The following is a 16794-nucleotide window of genomic DNA, read 5'->3' as shown; positions in this document are numbered from 1 at the left end:
TATGTTAAACCTCTTCAGTGGAGGTTACACTTGGTAGGATCTGAGAGTGAGGCAGGGAGAGCTTGTTTCCTGTGATTCGTACATTCAAACCATAAATGTGTAAATATTTTCAGGAATTATGTCAACTCAAACCCCAGATTTTTTACTTGATATTTGAGCGTCTTCAGTACAGCACTGTTTTGACAATATACATAAGGTTGCTGATGTTTTCTGCGAAGTGCAGTCATCGTGTTTGTGTCAACAGTTGCAACTGCATTTAGCATTCATGACAGCTAGCACCTGAACTCAATGAATGTTGTCCCCTCCTCTTCCCCAGCTGGACTTTTTATATATATATATATTTCTCAGAAGTACTTTTTGAACCCTCCCTCATACTAGTATGATATCCTTACTGTCCATCTCCAATCTAATTGAAATTGATCTAAAAAGAAAAAAGATAAAGTTGAAAACATCTAATACCCTTTCAGAGAAAAAATTTACAGCCGTGCTCCCCCATACAAATCAAAATCTCCCACTTTTTTTCTGTAGTAATTTATTGTTCATTATAAAAGAAATAGTAGGACTATACATTCATACAAGGTTTTTCTGAATGTCACTATTTGATGAACAGGATCTTAGAAAATATAAACTGTGTACATCAGCTAGAATAGTTCAAACATTGGATATACCCAAGTATATGTGCTAGCTTATTTACCACAGCTGTATACATCTGAAGCTTATCTGTGAAGCCAGAAAAGATAGAATAATATATTAAGCCCCAGAAAATCACTTACCATGAAACCAATGGTTCCAGGTAGGAAATGTATATTCACTTTTAAAAACAGACAAAGGACAATCTGAAGTGCTCTATTTTGGAATTAATTTACCATACTAGGCTTTCCAGAGTCAGTTGGAAGATATCTAGTATGGTGTTTTATCTGTCTGATGACTCTGCCTAAGCTCCCAAGCAAATCAGTGGGGAGACAGGGTAAAGCTGAGTTTCCAGTGGGAGTTTTCTAATGTACAAACTCTACTGAAAAAAATTTGTACCTGGGAGAAGCCTTCAGATCTGAAAGAGCCTGGAATTCATCATTAAAGGAGCCAAGGTCTTTGTTCATTGCCACAGTCCTTCAGCAGTTACCACTGCAACAAAGAATCTGAAGAAAACTCCTTGCTGGAATGAAGTGGGCAGGCTGCAATACTGTCATATTGGAGAGACTCAGCACACAAACACCTTCCCTTGCTTTTCTCTTAGACTGCTGCAAAAGTAAGAGAAACCATAGGTGGTGATAGAGTTGCAACCTACCTTTCCATGTATTCCTACCTTTAAAATCGCTCTTGCAGAAGTTTGCAAAACACTGCACAGCTGACAACTGCTTTTGTTGGGGCAGGCCCTCTGTGAACACACTTTGTCAGAATTTCACTAAGCCTCCTTTCTTTAATGCCCTTGGCAAAATCTAGGCAGTAAATTGTTTCTGTAGTGGCCCTGCCTGCAGAAAGCTTAGCATGCTATTCCTTGTTCCTGTCTCCAGATGCTTTTGTGATTCAAATAAACAAGGTCACTTTAGGGGCTAATGTCACTTTAGGCAAGGTATGCCTTCTTTTCCAAACAGAGCTTCTTGCCCCGTTCTCTAACCAAGAGAGAAAAAGTCAACATTTCTGAATTAATGTGAATACAAAACAGATGTATATGTATTACTATTTTTTTAGTTAAGTTAGAATTAGTGTAACATCAGGAAGTACCTAAACTTGCCCTAATTACTGAGAAGCCTTAATGAATTTGCATTGTAAAGAAAAGAAAAACCAAAACTAGGTGGTGTTGTGCACTGGTTTTGACAGTAGATTTTTCAACATAATTGAGATTGCAATTTTAGCATTACAAAAGAACCTGTCCTCATTGCATAGCTTCTCCAATGTACTTTGAACACATACATTCCATAGATAACCAGATTATAGGCACATATTATGAAAGTTATATAATTCCAGTTTTTAAAATTAATATAAACCTAAGGGAGTTACTTCAGCACATAAGCAAGATTTCAGTACTAAGAGAAAACACAAAGGTAAAAATATGAGTCTGAGTGACCACATAAGTATGTCTAGGTATTGATATGTGAACTTGGCTCAGCAACTTGCTTTGGTTCACTGGACCATTTCTTTCTCACCTTGCATTTAGTTCTTATAATTAATAACATAGTATGTGGCTTTCAGTAATGTAACTTTGTTTATCTCAAAGGTTCACTAGTAAGTGTTAAACTTCTGGAATTCCTTTTTAGATCTTCCAAGGGTTTACTACAGAAATGAGTTTTCTGGTTTGGCTTGGTACTTTCTTCTGGTACTGTGCCTTTACAATCTACATGTGGATTATGAATGTGATGCAAAGTCGTCCGGTTCAGCAGCTTGCCATAGCGCTCTCTTATCCTTAGTCATTATTCCCAGTCACAGTGTGTTTCGCATCTGCAAAAGGTCACTGTGCTGTATCTTCTTTTTAGTTGAGATTTAATTGGTAGCATAGCTGCAAAAGTGGAAGGTTCAGGTAGGAAGCTCTGTGGTATATCCCCAAATCAATGGTCTCTGTTGCCGGTTCATCTGCACTGAACTGTGTTATGCTGCTGGCATGCACTATTCTGCAGTATAATTTGATTTATTAGCCTGTTGCCATGAATGGTTTTGGATTTTAATTGTGAATTTACTTCTTTAGACCAAGTGGTTGTCGTCATCATCATCACCACCATCTTCATCATTAATATTTTCACTCCAGATGAGCTGTGACAATTGCCCTTATCTTAGACTTGGCCACAGTAGCCAATGTCAGCTGAGTCATAGTTATTCATGAATGCTGCCACCTACCATGGTTTCTGGGTTATTCTGGAAACTACAAGATTGCATCCTAGCACATCACTTTGAAAGTGTTACTACGTGGAATTGTTACAGGACTGAAGGAAGAGGTAGGCTAGAGTAAAAGCAAGTCACTAAAAGGTGAGGTAGGCATTGCTTGTATATGAAACAATTTCTCGCAAGTGTTATCTCAGCTGCTTGACCTGGCAACTTCATGGTTAGGGTTAATACCATCATGACCGTTAATAAGTTAAGAGTTCCTCTTCCCTGCTATGACAGACTAAAATCTTTTTTTTTTTTTTTTCAGAGACTTGTAGGTAATGATGCTGCATAAAAGGATCCTTGGAAGAAATACGAAGCTATACAACATAACGGCATGGTTAATTACAAACCCTTCCTCTCATAATGCTGGCCCTGTGTAACCTATGCTAAACACAAATGATCAGTGCAAAATAATTTTGTCAGGGTGAAAAGAAGAGGAAGTGATTAAAGTAATTAAAAAAGGAGTGAATTATTTTGAAAAGACAGTGAACTGACATTCAGAGGATATGAAGTACAATGAAAGAGAGGTAGTAATTGCATAAAAACCTGACGTGTTTGCCAGCTCCACACTACGGTGACTAGCTGTACCACGATTTATTGTGCAGCCTTGAACACGAAGGATAAGTTGAATTCATCACCTTCCTCATGCTGTCATAGTAATTCTTTGGTGTTTCAAAGCAAGGGAGGAAAGTGATTCATCAGGAAGCTGCCTGGTATGCTGTGGGAGTACATAAATACCTCCATTGACCACAGAGGCAGTATTTTCAAAGTATATAAAAACATCAATAATACAGATGTACTCAATAAAGGAAAAATACCTTTGGGGAACACTGAGAGTTTGACATACTCAGTTGATGCTCAAACAGCAAACGTCTAATACTTATGTGTAATGGGGCACAGTGTGTGTTAGTAGACAGCATATTTTGATGTAAATGCTTCTGAATGCTTTGTAAGAGACTTTGTGTTGAATAGTAGACTTTGCTTTCTTTTCACACAAAAAATAATTGACTCTTCAAACTAAGTTTTAATGGGCATATATTCACAATATTTTTTAATTCCATATTCATCTGAGTATACGTTGAATGTACTTGAAAATATCTGGATTGAACATAGTGGAGACTGGAGTCTTTCTGTTCACCCACAGCAGATGCACAACAGGTTGACACTCCATACTGTTGCATATTGTCTTGTCACTGCTCACTGGTCCCTCCCAGCAAGACCATTCCTAGGATGGATAGATAATTCCACCACACTTTATAACCACCACACTGTGCAGGTAGCTATCAGGATGCAGTAATTGCCCCTGATAACTTCATCAGATTGAGGTAGATAGATCTTCAGCAAAAACACTAGTCTAACATAGGTGCTAAAGTGAATGTTGCTGCACAGAGCAATGGAGTAGATCATACTCCTGAATGTGGGCCTCCTAAACGTAGAAATCAGAAGAGTGATTTTCCTTTTTTTTTTTTTTCTTTTTTTCCCTTAGAGCTGGGCCTCCCAAACCCTCATTTGGGTTGCTTGTAAGAATTGGCTCACAGTTAAGGGTTATGTATTTAAATGCAGCAGTTCCTACTCATCTGAATTTATGTTGATCATGGTGAGCAAAGGCAGGTGAGCTAAAGCTGTTATTGTATGGGAGTTGTTTTCTAGAAAGGAGGACAAGCCTCCTCTGGAGTAACCTACCTGTCTTGCATACCCATCCTCATTGGGGGAAAGCTGATTTATAGGCTTGCACTCTGGTAGATTTAAAAATACTTGTTCAGAGAAAGATTGTTATTATCCAACACAATTCTTAAAATGGATGTGAACATATAGAATAAATATGAATAAATAATATTTAATAAATATATATTCCCTTTCCTTAGCCTGAAGGTATGAGTAGATAAAAATGCAGTCCTTGGGCTTGGGGAATGCAGAATCAGTTCAATATTAAGTGAGGAGAGACAAACTCCAAAGAGACATAAGGAGGATGTTTGAAGCCCACATATGATTTCACACTCAGCTAATTTTCCTGAAGAGGGATTCTGTTGTAACCTTTCAGAGCCACACTGCTCTGCATTATCTGGGTCTATGCCTGTGTAAAGCCTGTGTTCCAATGCAATTTTAGGTGCATTAGTGACAATCTTGAACAGGAGCTCAGGAATTTCTGGGAAAGGTGGTACAAATGCACTTCATTAAAATTTGATACTTCAGATATTTTTGCACAATGAGGGAGGAACAGAGGAGAATACATAGCACAAATTAAAATGATGAGAGTCTGGCCATTCTTATCCACAGTCAAAACCTAAGGATAATACTTGACTGGAGGAGAGGTCTGAATATGTATGCATAGTGTGCTTTGCATATAACACAAGAGGATAATCAGTATTAATGCAGATATGTTATATGCAACTGGAAAACAGCACAGAGCAACCAAGTAGCCAGCTAGTGTACTGCAAACTCGCTCCCCTGTCTCACTGCTTCGCCGAGCCGTAGGGTGCAGGCAATAAATACAGCCAAGTATTTGAGCTTAATGACTTACTGCTTGTTGCCATCATCATGCACATACCAGCTGTGAATCAAAACATTTTCAACTTGATTTTAAAATGGGAAATTGAAGAAATTATACTGTAACCAGCCTATCCAATTATTAAATCATTAGCTAAACTGAATTGGTTTGTACACCCACAACCTAGCATACGTATTCGCAATTTATTACTTAAGAAAGTTGATTCTGAGTGCCTCCTTGAAAGGCCACATCTATAGCAGAAAAAATTTTAGCTGTTTTTCTCCAGACTGCTGAAGGATAGTCTGGTTTTGGTTATTTTTACTATTATGAGTAAGACCAAAGGGCGCAGAGGTGAACTTCCAGGGACCTGCCTACACAGCCATTTCCCTTCCTGCAACAAGTGGTGACGTTGCAACAATGTTGGGTAATGGTTGTGATGTTAGCAGGAGCAGTAAAAGTTTGAGTAAGAATCAAAGATCTAGTGAAATCAGCAATTTCGTTGAACTAGAGTGAGTCTAGTCTTAAATACTCATCCAAAGAAGACAAAGTGCCTAGAGCATCACCCCAGGTCTTACCACAAATCTGGCCACAAGTGCTATCCTTGCACTCAGAGAGAAAATAGCTTGGGAAATTGAAGTCTTCATTTCTGCAAAGGCTTGGCAACAGCCAGGTCAAACCCCACTGATTTTCAGAAAGACACATAGTGGTCTGGGAACACATGGTGCAGAAATACACAAATACAGTATTTTACACATATTTAGGCCTCTCAGCCTCAGTCAAGCACCAGTTAAAAGCAAACAGACATCAAAATTTCAGGGCATTGGCTTTGCCAGGCTGACCAGAGGTAAAACATTAACACTAGTTTGGTCAACTGACCATCTCAGAGAGTCACTTAAGACGAAAAAGATGTCACAAAGCCAATTATCTGCCTCTTGTTTTCCCTCATCTGTGGTTGGATGTGAAAGGACATTGAGATGAGAGGGTGTTTATTTAATTATTTATTTAAAAGCAGAAGGAAGGATTTTGTCACCAGATGCTCTGTGCTGCCTTTGTGTTGACCTTTGTCTTCCCTTGCTTATCCTTATATGGAGAAATGTCAATTTTCCTGTTTTCCTATTTTAACAAATAATCTGTTCGGATCTTTCCCACAAGGAACACAGGAATCAGAAGTATTAAGAAACCATTCAAACAAGAAAGCTTGCTCTTAGAAAAGCATGTTTGCAGAATCATAAAGTAATGAGGTTCACATCTATTAAATCAAAAGTTCTGCTTCTTACCGGTTTGACCAATTTGAACCTGACAGCAACTATTTGACTGTTGTTGTGAGATATCGCTGTTTTCTTTTACTGTTGTTGTGAGATATTGCTGTTTTCTAAAAGTCCAGAAGTCATTATCTGATCATGTGTGGAATCACAGCTGCATCCGCCCACCCATGCCAATTGTAAAGCCTGTCATTAGGAGCTGCAGCATGTAGCTGGGGTTTCCACTAGACCCATATAAGCGAGCAAAAAGCAGCAAGCTCCTGGGAAAAATAGAAAACTTGGCAGGCTTGCCTGAGCTGATTGTTGTTTTTCTGGTCTAGCCTGAAGCAGGAAGAAATGGAAATAGCACACAAGAAAGTGCATAGCTAGTCTATTTCCAACCTAGCTTCATAATCTTGAGAAATTTGGATAGGTTTCGAAGAATCACCAGACAGTGATGCTTAGCTCAACAGCACCTTGGACCCTTTTAAAGCTCACCCAGCAGAATGATTTCTGTGTAATTCAGACTAGCTGCTGAAAGGCTGGCTCTGGAGGGATTTTGGAGCTCTTGATTTCCAATGAAAATACAATTCAGGAACATTGTATAGAGCTAAAGTCACTGTTTACCTGAAAAAGGAGCCTGAATACTATAGCTCCCTTTCTGTTTGCATTCTACATAAATATTAGTTAGGATTTATGTATAAATATCTTCAAAGCGTTTTTTAAGCATTAGCTGATTTTCTCTTTTAATGTATATCATTAAAAATATTCTGGCACATTATCCAGCCTGTCTGTTACCTGTGAGAATTAGGTTTTCATGGACAGGCTGGATTTGCCCTTCTAGTAGGATGTACATCTGGAATGCACAGGGAAACAATGTGTGATGTGTCTGTGAGATATCTTCAGCAAAAAATAGTCTTTAAAGTGGTGGTGTTGATTTACAAAATAAAGCTGCAGTCCAGCAGGCAGTGGGACTGATGACTGTGCTGCACAAGATGGAGTTCCTTGTTTGCACAATATTACAGTTGTGCTTATGTGTTTGTGGAGTCAAGGTCCAAATACAATTGCTAAAGAGTGAGATTTTAGCATGAATGGGAAATCGGTAGCTCTTAAAACAGTTTTGAAATAAAAACCTCATGATCTCACTCCATGTTCCAGGCTTGACATTTATTAAATCCTAATAACTACTTACAGGGATAGGGGAAAGGGTGAGCCCTTTGACTTTCCTCTTTGACTTTTATGACAGAAATTTAGTTGGATGAAAATTCTGCCTCATTCACAATATTAAAAACAACTCAACAAATTCAGAGTTGTCTTTTTTTCTTTTGCTTTTGCTTTTTTTTTTTTTTAATTAGGGCAAGCAGCCAAGCCACATAACCATGCCCTATGAAGGGCAAGCATACTGTTCTTTAAAAATCTCTAAGACTTTTAAAAAACCCCTAAGTTCTTAAAAACTGCCTTCTGCTTGTGCTGGGAAGTGACACTGTCCATGGTCATTGCGCAGAGCAAAGGTGTGCCTGCAGCAGTGTCAGAGGCATGCGTAGCAGGAGACCACACTAGCAAGCTGTGAAGGACAATGGGATGCTATCAGGGAGGATCTGGAGGGCCATTTACTCTGGGCAGCTTTGTCAGTAGTCACAGGGTCAGGGTCTCTCTAGCAGAGGATACCCTTGCTCAGTGTCCCAGTTCAGGCATTCAGGGAGCATGCAGCTTGGGTTTGGCACCTTGTAACAGTGGCAGGTGCCTTGGGAAGGGGACTTGCCAAAGGATAGCTCCCCACCTCTTCCTTCTCCCATTGGGGATGCTAACGCTTGCTGACAATTCCCATGGTTTTAGCTAGCAAAGATGCTCAGTTAGTGACTGAGGTGTCTGGTACTATTGTGCAAGTTTGTAGGTCTTCCCTGTGGCCTTGCCTTCATGTCTGTCACCTAGCAGTAGATGCTTTCGTTCTAGCTGTGTGGGAACTGGGTGTCTGATATTTTAAGCCAGGAGGCTTATTGCCTCCTTCAGACAGCTAACCCAGTGTTCTCAACTTTGCTGCCAATGAAGGCATACAGCTTGTGAAACTATCTTCACTAGCAATAAAATCTCAGTGTTCCTTCCTGCAAATGAACAAAAACGCACAAAACGCTGCTTGAAAACAAACAGAGGGGAAGGCAAAGCCATTTGGCATCAAACCATGGCTGGTCAGAAATTCCACTCCCATGAGTTCACAGCATGGGGCTGGAGATGTAGAGCTCGAATACTAGAAATATTAAGCTGCAGGCCCAGTCTCTACCTGGCGACGGAGCAGAATAGCCAGTTCATGGCAAGGAAGAGGAAAAGTCTCTCCCCTAGCTTTGAAGAAAGACTACAGGGTAAATGCCTTGAGTAAAGGTTTTTGCAAATTATTGGAAATAATTGGAAATAAGAATTCGTCCTTCTATGAGAAGTTAGTGGGGTATGCTGTGTGATGCTGCTGACTGAGTCTTTCTAGGAAAATTAAAAAAAAAAAGGAGCTCACAGGAAAAGAGTTGCAGATAAAAGAGAAACTTTCGTTCTAACATCAACCATGTGATTTTCCAGTGGAGCGCTGTGCAGAATGTCCACTTCTAGGATAATGATTGTAAAATGCAGCCACTTTATAGTTTGGTTTTCCAGTTTTGGCTGAGAACTCCTGAACTGTGATTAAGCTTTAGTCTTCAGAAGTGCATTTTTTAGCTTTCTGTTCAGTAAATTGCAGCTTGCTGATATTCACATTTGTTTTTGAGCTTTCTTCTAGACTGTCGAAGTCCTGATGGCAGCAATGTCGTAAGCTTTTGTCCATGTGCATTGCTAGACACTGTGGCTTTCCCCATACTCTGCATCACTTCAGCACATGCTTGTTTGCCCCTTCACTGTGGCCTTGTAGTCTCTCTTGCATCAGACACAAAATTCTTGGATTTAATTTATACTGGAAGAAATCTGTCTCCTGACTTCATGCCCAAGTTTTAACATACTAGCACCCTGAATCAAGCGGCCCACATTGTGCTAAAGCATTGTAGCTGTGAAATAACAATATAACCCATATACTTAACCTTCCAATGCTATGTTTGTGAAGGATTTGGAGAGGTAAGATTACATCTTCTAAATCAGTCTGTGCTACTTGATTGATCTTCAAACATGTGGGAAGAGTTAGCTTAATAAAGAACCTGCCAAGTAAGAATGTGGTTGTTTTATTTTTCCTGTTTGTTCACCGATTTTGATCTCCCTGTCCTATACAGCAGGGGAAGTAAGACCTGACTTACAGATCCATTTCCTACTCCCAAAAGCTTTATTGAATCCTCTGAAACTGTTAGCTCTAAGGAAGGCTTCTTGGAATGTTTCATCCTACTCAGATCTTTTGCAGATCATGAGTACATTTACTGACTTAAACACTTTCCAAATGCCTATATAGAGTTAGGCAGAGTCTTTTAATGTGAGCTGTGCTGAAAAATGCCCTTCATGCCATTTGAAAAATCGTAAGTAGTTCTGAAAGTATTCTTAACTTTTAAAAAGGTGCTTTGGCAACATGATAACTAGTAATTCATGTATCTCAGGGGAATTAGAGAGTAAAAGAGGTAAAATCAATGGATAGTGCATGTATATTCAGCTACATGCTGACAAAATGAAAAACTAATAATAACGATATAGCCATTTGCCATAGGTAGAATGAGCAGTTTTGTGGGCTTTTGCTTGCTTTTCTTTTACCAGCTGTTTGGGTCAGTTGCACAGAAATGTGGTTCTGAGTGAGCTTTGAACTGTTCTAATGAGTCTGTGAGGTTCCAGATGAAGTAGAATAATTTCATTGTGCTTCTAGAGATACAGGTGAAAACTGGAGGTTCTTATCACATCACAGCACTGTGTCCTTACCACCCTCCCACTCTGGCCAGTTTTAAAACTATATTTCCCTTCTTTGCATATACACTTTAGTTAAGGATGCTTAAATACAGCCAGTGCTATCTAGCAGAATTAACTTTCTCTGTGAATCTTGATGTAACATTATGCATATTGTTGTAGGGTAGGACTCAGCCCTTTACAACAGTTTAGCTTTCAGGATTTAACAGCCATGAAAAAAAGCAGCTTTCCTGACACAGGGTGGGTAGGTCTGTGGCTTTCTTCTCTGTAGGTAGACCCCCACGGAGAGCCAGCAGACTCCTTTGAAAGAATCACAGACTGGCAATGGCTTATTCCCTGCGGTCTTTTAACCCTTGCACATCTCTGATGAGTTTTAAGACATTCTTTAAAGCATGCAATAACTTCAGCAGCACTAGTTGCAGCTGGGTATTGTTTTTTGGGTTTTTTTTTCCTTCAAAAATGGTTCCGTCTTCAACAAGCTGACTTCTTCTGAAAGCACTGAACTGCGTTCTTCATCCACAGAGGAGTACAGTTCTGCTCAGGTGGGCAGCAGCCTCGTTATTTCATTTAATGTAGGCCTGATGTATTGGTCATAATTGAACCACTAGTTGATAGCCTCCTGCCTTCTTATCTGTTTGTTTTCTGCAAGTGGGAAGCAGATTCTGATCTGAAAACTCCCTTTTTTGTGTTTCAGTTTGCCACTGCTCTTTCAGCTATGTACTGATGAGTCATGATGACTTACACTGGGCCTGTGTAAGTGCTTTCGTACTCTCATTTCTCCCTCTTAACTCCTCTCTGCTTAAAATACTCAGCAAATGTCACCCATGCTGTATTCTGCCTCCTTCTTAGCTCATTAACTAGTGCTGATCCTCTGGGAAGAGGGAAGGCTGGAACAGCTGACTAATTACCCTGAAAGTACATGGAGAGCAGAGCTGGGAACACCCAGATTGCTCACAAAATTACAGGTTGCAAGTCACCGGGTGGAAAAGGAAGACAACATGAACAAGCAAGGGGTGAAGCCAGCAGCATCATGTTGTTGTTCTCTCCCACAGCCCCTTAGTCATGCTGCTCCGGGGCAGTAGTGTGACAGAGACATAAGGAGGTATCCCTCTTTCCACTCTTCCTCTTGTCCTCCTTTGGGAAAAAATTAACCACGCTATGCTCTTACAGACTTCAGCTGAATGCCTGAGCATCTCTGCCTTTTTAATCACTGGAAAAGGGCAAAGATACAATGAGAGGGGATAGATCTGGTCCAAAGATATCTGCTGTAATTTGTGGAGGAAGCAGAAAAATAGGGAGAAGAGTCTCCTCAGTTGCTCAAACTGAAATTTGTGTTGTAATTCTTTATGGAGTTGTAGTAAGCTGCAGCAGAGAGCATTTAGCACACCTTTCTGTGAGAAAAATATAGCTGAAGCTCAGCCTGAATGGTTAGGTTAGAGACTGGGGATGTGGGAAGTGGGTGCTCTGCCTGTTTTCAGAGGTAAAATTTTCAGAGGCTCAGTGCCAAACTCTCATAGGTTTGAGGCCAGTACTTTGTATATAGTCAATCACTCTGTCTCCCTGCTTGCAAATCAAAAAGTGATTTGTTATGTATATTTTCACAAGGTGGGGTGGGGGCAACAAATGTTTGTGAATTTTTGCTATGAGACATATTGGCTGGCTTAATTGTGGGAAGATCCTGTGCACTGTTTCTGCTACGTTTAGGCAACACACTAGCTGCTTGTATATGTATATTAATGTATGACTGCAATATATTTGTATATTGACAGTGCTTGTGGGATTCAGCAGTATATCCTTCTGTTTATTTTGGCCTCCGTGGAGATGGAATGATAAAGTTGTGTTGTAGTATATATGCATTTGTTGAGTTTAGCTCAAAGCTGAAGCTATGATGGGAAACACACATTACTATACTGCTGACCTCATGTGCACAACATGACTTTAGGCTCCTAGAATGACCAGGTTTCTTTCCAAAGAGGGGTAGGTTTCCTGGGAAGAACTGATATTTTGACTAAAGAGCAGGGAAATGAGTGACCCTTAGGATACAGAGTACTGTTGAAGAGATAAATGCCTTGAGACCCATTTTGCTTGCAGCCTGGTGCTGGGAAGTCAATTTTTTGTGCTCTCAAGGTCTGTCCACAAGTAGAAGGCATTCTTCTTAAAAGTACTGAATTTTCTCTGCCATAAGGCAGCAAGATATTTTGAGGTTTTAGGGATTTAGAATCAACACAAAATTCCAGTAAAAATTACACATTAAACAGGCTTCAGTAGTTCCTTCACTTAAAATACATGAAGACATTGCTTTACACATGGCCCTAGTGCTTTCTGAAATGATCCACTTCTCTGTCTATAGTGTTTAGAGTCCATTGGTGAAACTTTTTACACAACCCAGAAATATGTAGAGCCCACTCATATGAACAGAGGGGCTATCAGTCTTCCTCCCCACATTTGTAACCTTGGCTATCAGTCTTCCTCCCCACATTTGTAACCTTGGCAGTTATGTTGTAACCTCCTACTTATGTTATCTTGGAACAATTTTAGTATAGTGGCTTCTTTTTCTTTTTTTTTCTTTTGTCTTTTTTCTTTTCTTTCTTTCTTTCTATCTTTCTTTCCCTCTCACTTCTTTCTTTTCTTTCTTTCTCTTTCTTTCTCTTTCTTTCTTTCTTTCTATTTCTTTCTCTCTTCCTTCTTTCTGCCTTTCTCTCTCTCTTCTTTCTTGATCTCTTTTTTTCTTGAATTCTTGGGTTCTTCTGAGCTGTTTGACACAACTCAACCTAATGTTTTACATAAGCACTTCAGCATTTTATTTTATTGTGAAAGTTCCATTGGTTCAATACAGCATTTTCTTCTTTGACTAATGTATGCAATTTCTAATTCTGCATTGTACATTTATTATACTGACTTCAGGTTCTGCAATCAACTTTAGTAGAAAAAAATCTTTTTTCACTGCTCTCAATATAAAGAGATATAGGTGAAATTAGTGTAAAAATGAGCTTGCAGGTAGAAAATGAAGCAATTACTCTGACTCATTGTAACTGTATAAGGAAGTGGAAGAATCCCCAGAACTCTGATGCTATGAAGTAACTGTGCAGACAGGTACTTTAGGCCAGGAGGAGAGGTCACAGGGACAGGAATTTTCTTAAAATTCAGAGAATGCTCTTGAATTTGCATTAGTTGCAGAAATGAAGGTTATGGGCCAGCCCAAAGGTCAAGTTAGAGAAACACTAGCCTCTGAGAGCTGTGAAAGGTGCTTGTGTGTCTGTGTGTGTGTGCATGTAAAATTGTGCTGTCTTCATTGCAGCATGGAGCTTCCTATTTGTTTTTGAAAGTTTTCACTTCTTTTTGTGAAGGACACAACCACCTTTTTTTTTCTTTCTTTTTTTTTTTTTTTTCCCCCTCCACCTTTCACAGAGTAAGAAGGGGGAAAGAGAGGGACAGGGGTGTTTGTGCTGTTATTGAAGAGATGATCTGTGGACCCAGGCTTTCCTATGGTGCTTCCCGTGTTTCCAGGACCCTGGAAGGAGGAGGATGGGGTGCTATTTGGAGGGACTGCTGGTGACTGAAGGAGGTGCTCAGGCATTCCTCCTCATGCATGTTAGTACTGAAAAAAGAGAGTGATTAAAAAATGTTAGTTTCTTGGTTTTCTTAGTGTATGTTTACTGAGAAATGGAGCAGTATCTCTTCTGTTCCCTAATCAAATGATGGAATGTATTTTGCAAAGGTAGGGAAAACAAAGATTCTGATATTTATATACTTTGAGTTTAAACAGAATATCTTCCCTACTTTTGAGTATGTGCACACAAAACCTCTTGCTAAGCTAACTGATTAAAAAAATGATCTTATATAATTTTTCTCCCTGCCTTTTAGAAAGCTAGTCAGTCTTAGAGAAACAATTAAATGCTTAGAAATACTGCTTGGTAGTGCCTTCTGCTTTTTCCATCACTGTAACTAAATGTAAATGCAGATTTTCACTACATATATGTTGATATACACAAATATTTGTTATTATTAGAAAAGAATTTTAACATAAAAATCACAATTAATGCAAACACACTGGTCCTATCTGTGCATTCCCAGCCTTGCACTGTCCTTAACATCTGCTAGGCTCCATTGAAGTTATTATTGTCCATATGGTATGGCCGTGAAAGAATGACAGATCAGTGATGTAACTGCCTGCAATAGCTGCTGATGCTTGCAAACTGTTCGCTCAATGAAAACAAGAGATAAGTGATTATTCAGAATCATGTTACTGAGAACAAATCTCTTCACTAAGCACTAGGTTAATTAATTTTCTAGTGTATTATATAGCTTTGCCATGGTACTCTGCTGCAAGTCAGTGCAAGCTATCTCAGAGAAGTAGTAGGCAAGGGGAATTTAGTAAGGGAAGAAACTAACTTCAAAAAAATGTAAAAATCTGCTTTTTGACATGGGGAGATGCCGCACTTACAAACTTCTGAGGCCAAACTGCTGAATAAAGCTGTGCTGGAACTGCAGCTTCTTGAGTACATGAGAGTAGAAGAGATGTTATACTAATTTCTGATATCCTGGAACCTGTACCAGTCATGTCAGTAGGGACACCATCTTTCCTCTTTGTTCTTGGACTTGAAAGTATTTACAGAATTTTCTTGGCTAATGATTTACTATGCAGACAAATTATTTTCCTTTAAGTGCATTCCTTTCTAAGTTCAGTGATGTGTCTTTCTCTCTTTTGTAGTTATTAGATTTTATTAGGAATTTTTTAAGGCAAAATCATTACACTTAACATCAATCTGTCAAAACCTTTATTTTGGGAAAGGGATGTGGCAGTTTTAGCAGAACAAGTCTCTCAAGTACCATGAGAAATTTCCCGTCAAAACCAAAGAGAATGAGAGACCTCCTTTACCTTTGCACTGTTGTAATGCTAGAAAAATGTATTTACCTGGGGCCTGTGGTTTCAGCTAGACAGGGTGGCCCTCTGCACATAGGTCTTCTCTGTCCCTGTCCCTACCTATGAGAGGATTGGATATTTTGAGCTTGGTTACTTTTTCTTTCCAGAAGGTTTTGTCTTCCTTGTAATGAAGAATGGCAACATTAGAGAAAAAAAGAAGAAAAAAAAGCAATGAAAAAATTTCCTTAATTTTTTTTTGCAAAATAGGTAAACAACTTAAGTTCCACTTCTACCTGGAAATGCAGAAATAGGAAAAGTATGTGCATTACCTCCTTGAAAATATTTCTCAATGATATGCCCTTGATATGACCTCCAGTTTATCTTTTTTCTAGCTAAATTATCCTAAGCATTACAGTCTCTTTTTGCATCTTTGAAACTTCTGCTTTGTTACACTCTTAATGGATGGAACAAAACTTTATTTCAGGTGAAATTTTGGTGCACTGATTAAATATGATGAAACTATAATCCACTTTCTTTTTTTTTTTTCTTTCTTTCTCCTTTTTACTGTCTTTTTAACAGTCTCTCTGTTGCACTGTCCACAGAAAGGGAAGGTATTTTCTCCTGAATCATTACAAATAGCTTAGGACTCAGTACTCTGAGCAAAGGATTTCCTTCAATGTGCATTAATTCACTTTTATCAGTGCTAATGTCATCTGCCATTATGTTGTCTGTATATCTAGCTTTCATGCAACTATCTGAAGTTCTGGACAATCTTCTGTAATTCTGTTTAAGCAAAGTAACTTCTGTATCAGTGAGTTCTGACACTTCTCACCCCTTTTCCTATCTATTGATGGGTCCCACCAATGTGGAAATCTTAGCCCTAACCTGACACAGTTTTACCACCCTGACTGTACTGTATGTGTACCTTTCATTGTTTCTTCTAAAGGGTATCCTAAAAACGAGCTTTTGAACAATGAGCCATTCTAAGCTGTATAATTGCTTATCAATGCATTGACAAAAAGATCGCTTTGATCAGAGTCATACTGGTAGATTAAACTATGGGTGTTCATGCTACTTTCACCACTGCTTCTGGAGAGGATTTTGAAATCCTTCTTTAAGGCCATTTATGAACTCATCTCAAGGAGCAGAGGTTGCCCAGCAGGAAAGTCTCTGTGTGTGCAGCCCTACCTGCAGCCTGGGCACCAGGCTGGAACGAAGGATCCAGCTGCACCCGAGCAGGGGGGAGGCCAGGGCTCTCAGGGGTCCCATGAGTGCAAGGAGACCCCTGAGTCTTGGGCACGAGGCTGAGCTTGGAGCTGTGGAGGGAGGCTTGCCAGCCAGTGGGAAAAGGAAAGGGCCCTGGAAGGATCATGGGCTCTCAGGCTGTGCTCTGCCTGCCCTCCATGTCCCTGTGCCCCAGAAGCCCCCATGGCCGACGCAGCAGGGCTTGGCTTTCCAGCGGCCCACAGGGGCTGTGTGTGCAGCAG

Source organism: Falco rusticolus, chromosome Z, assembly GCF_015220075.1.
Source record: "Falco rusticolus isolate bFalRus1 chromosome Z, bFalRus1.pri, whole genome shotgun sequence".
NCBI classification, from domain to species: domain Eukaryota; kingdom Metazoa; phylum Chordata; class Aves; order Falconiformes; family Falconidae; genus Falco; species Falco rusticolus.
Note: the sequence above shows the minus strand (reverse complement) of the source record.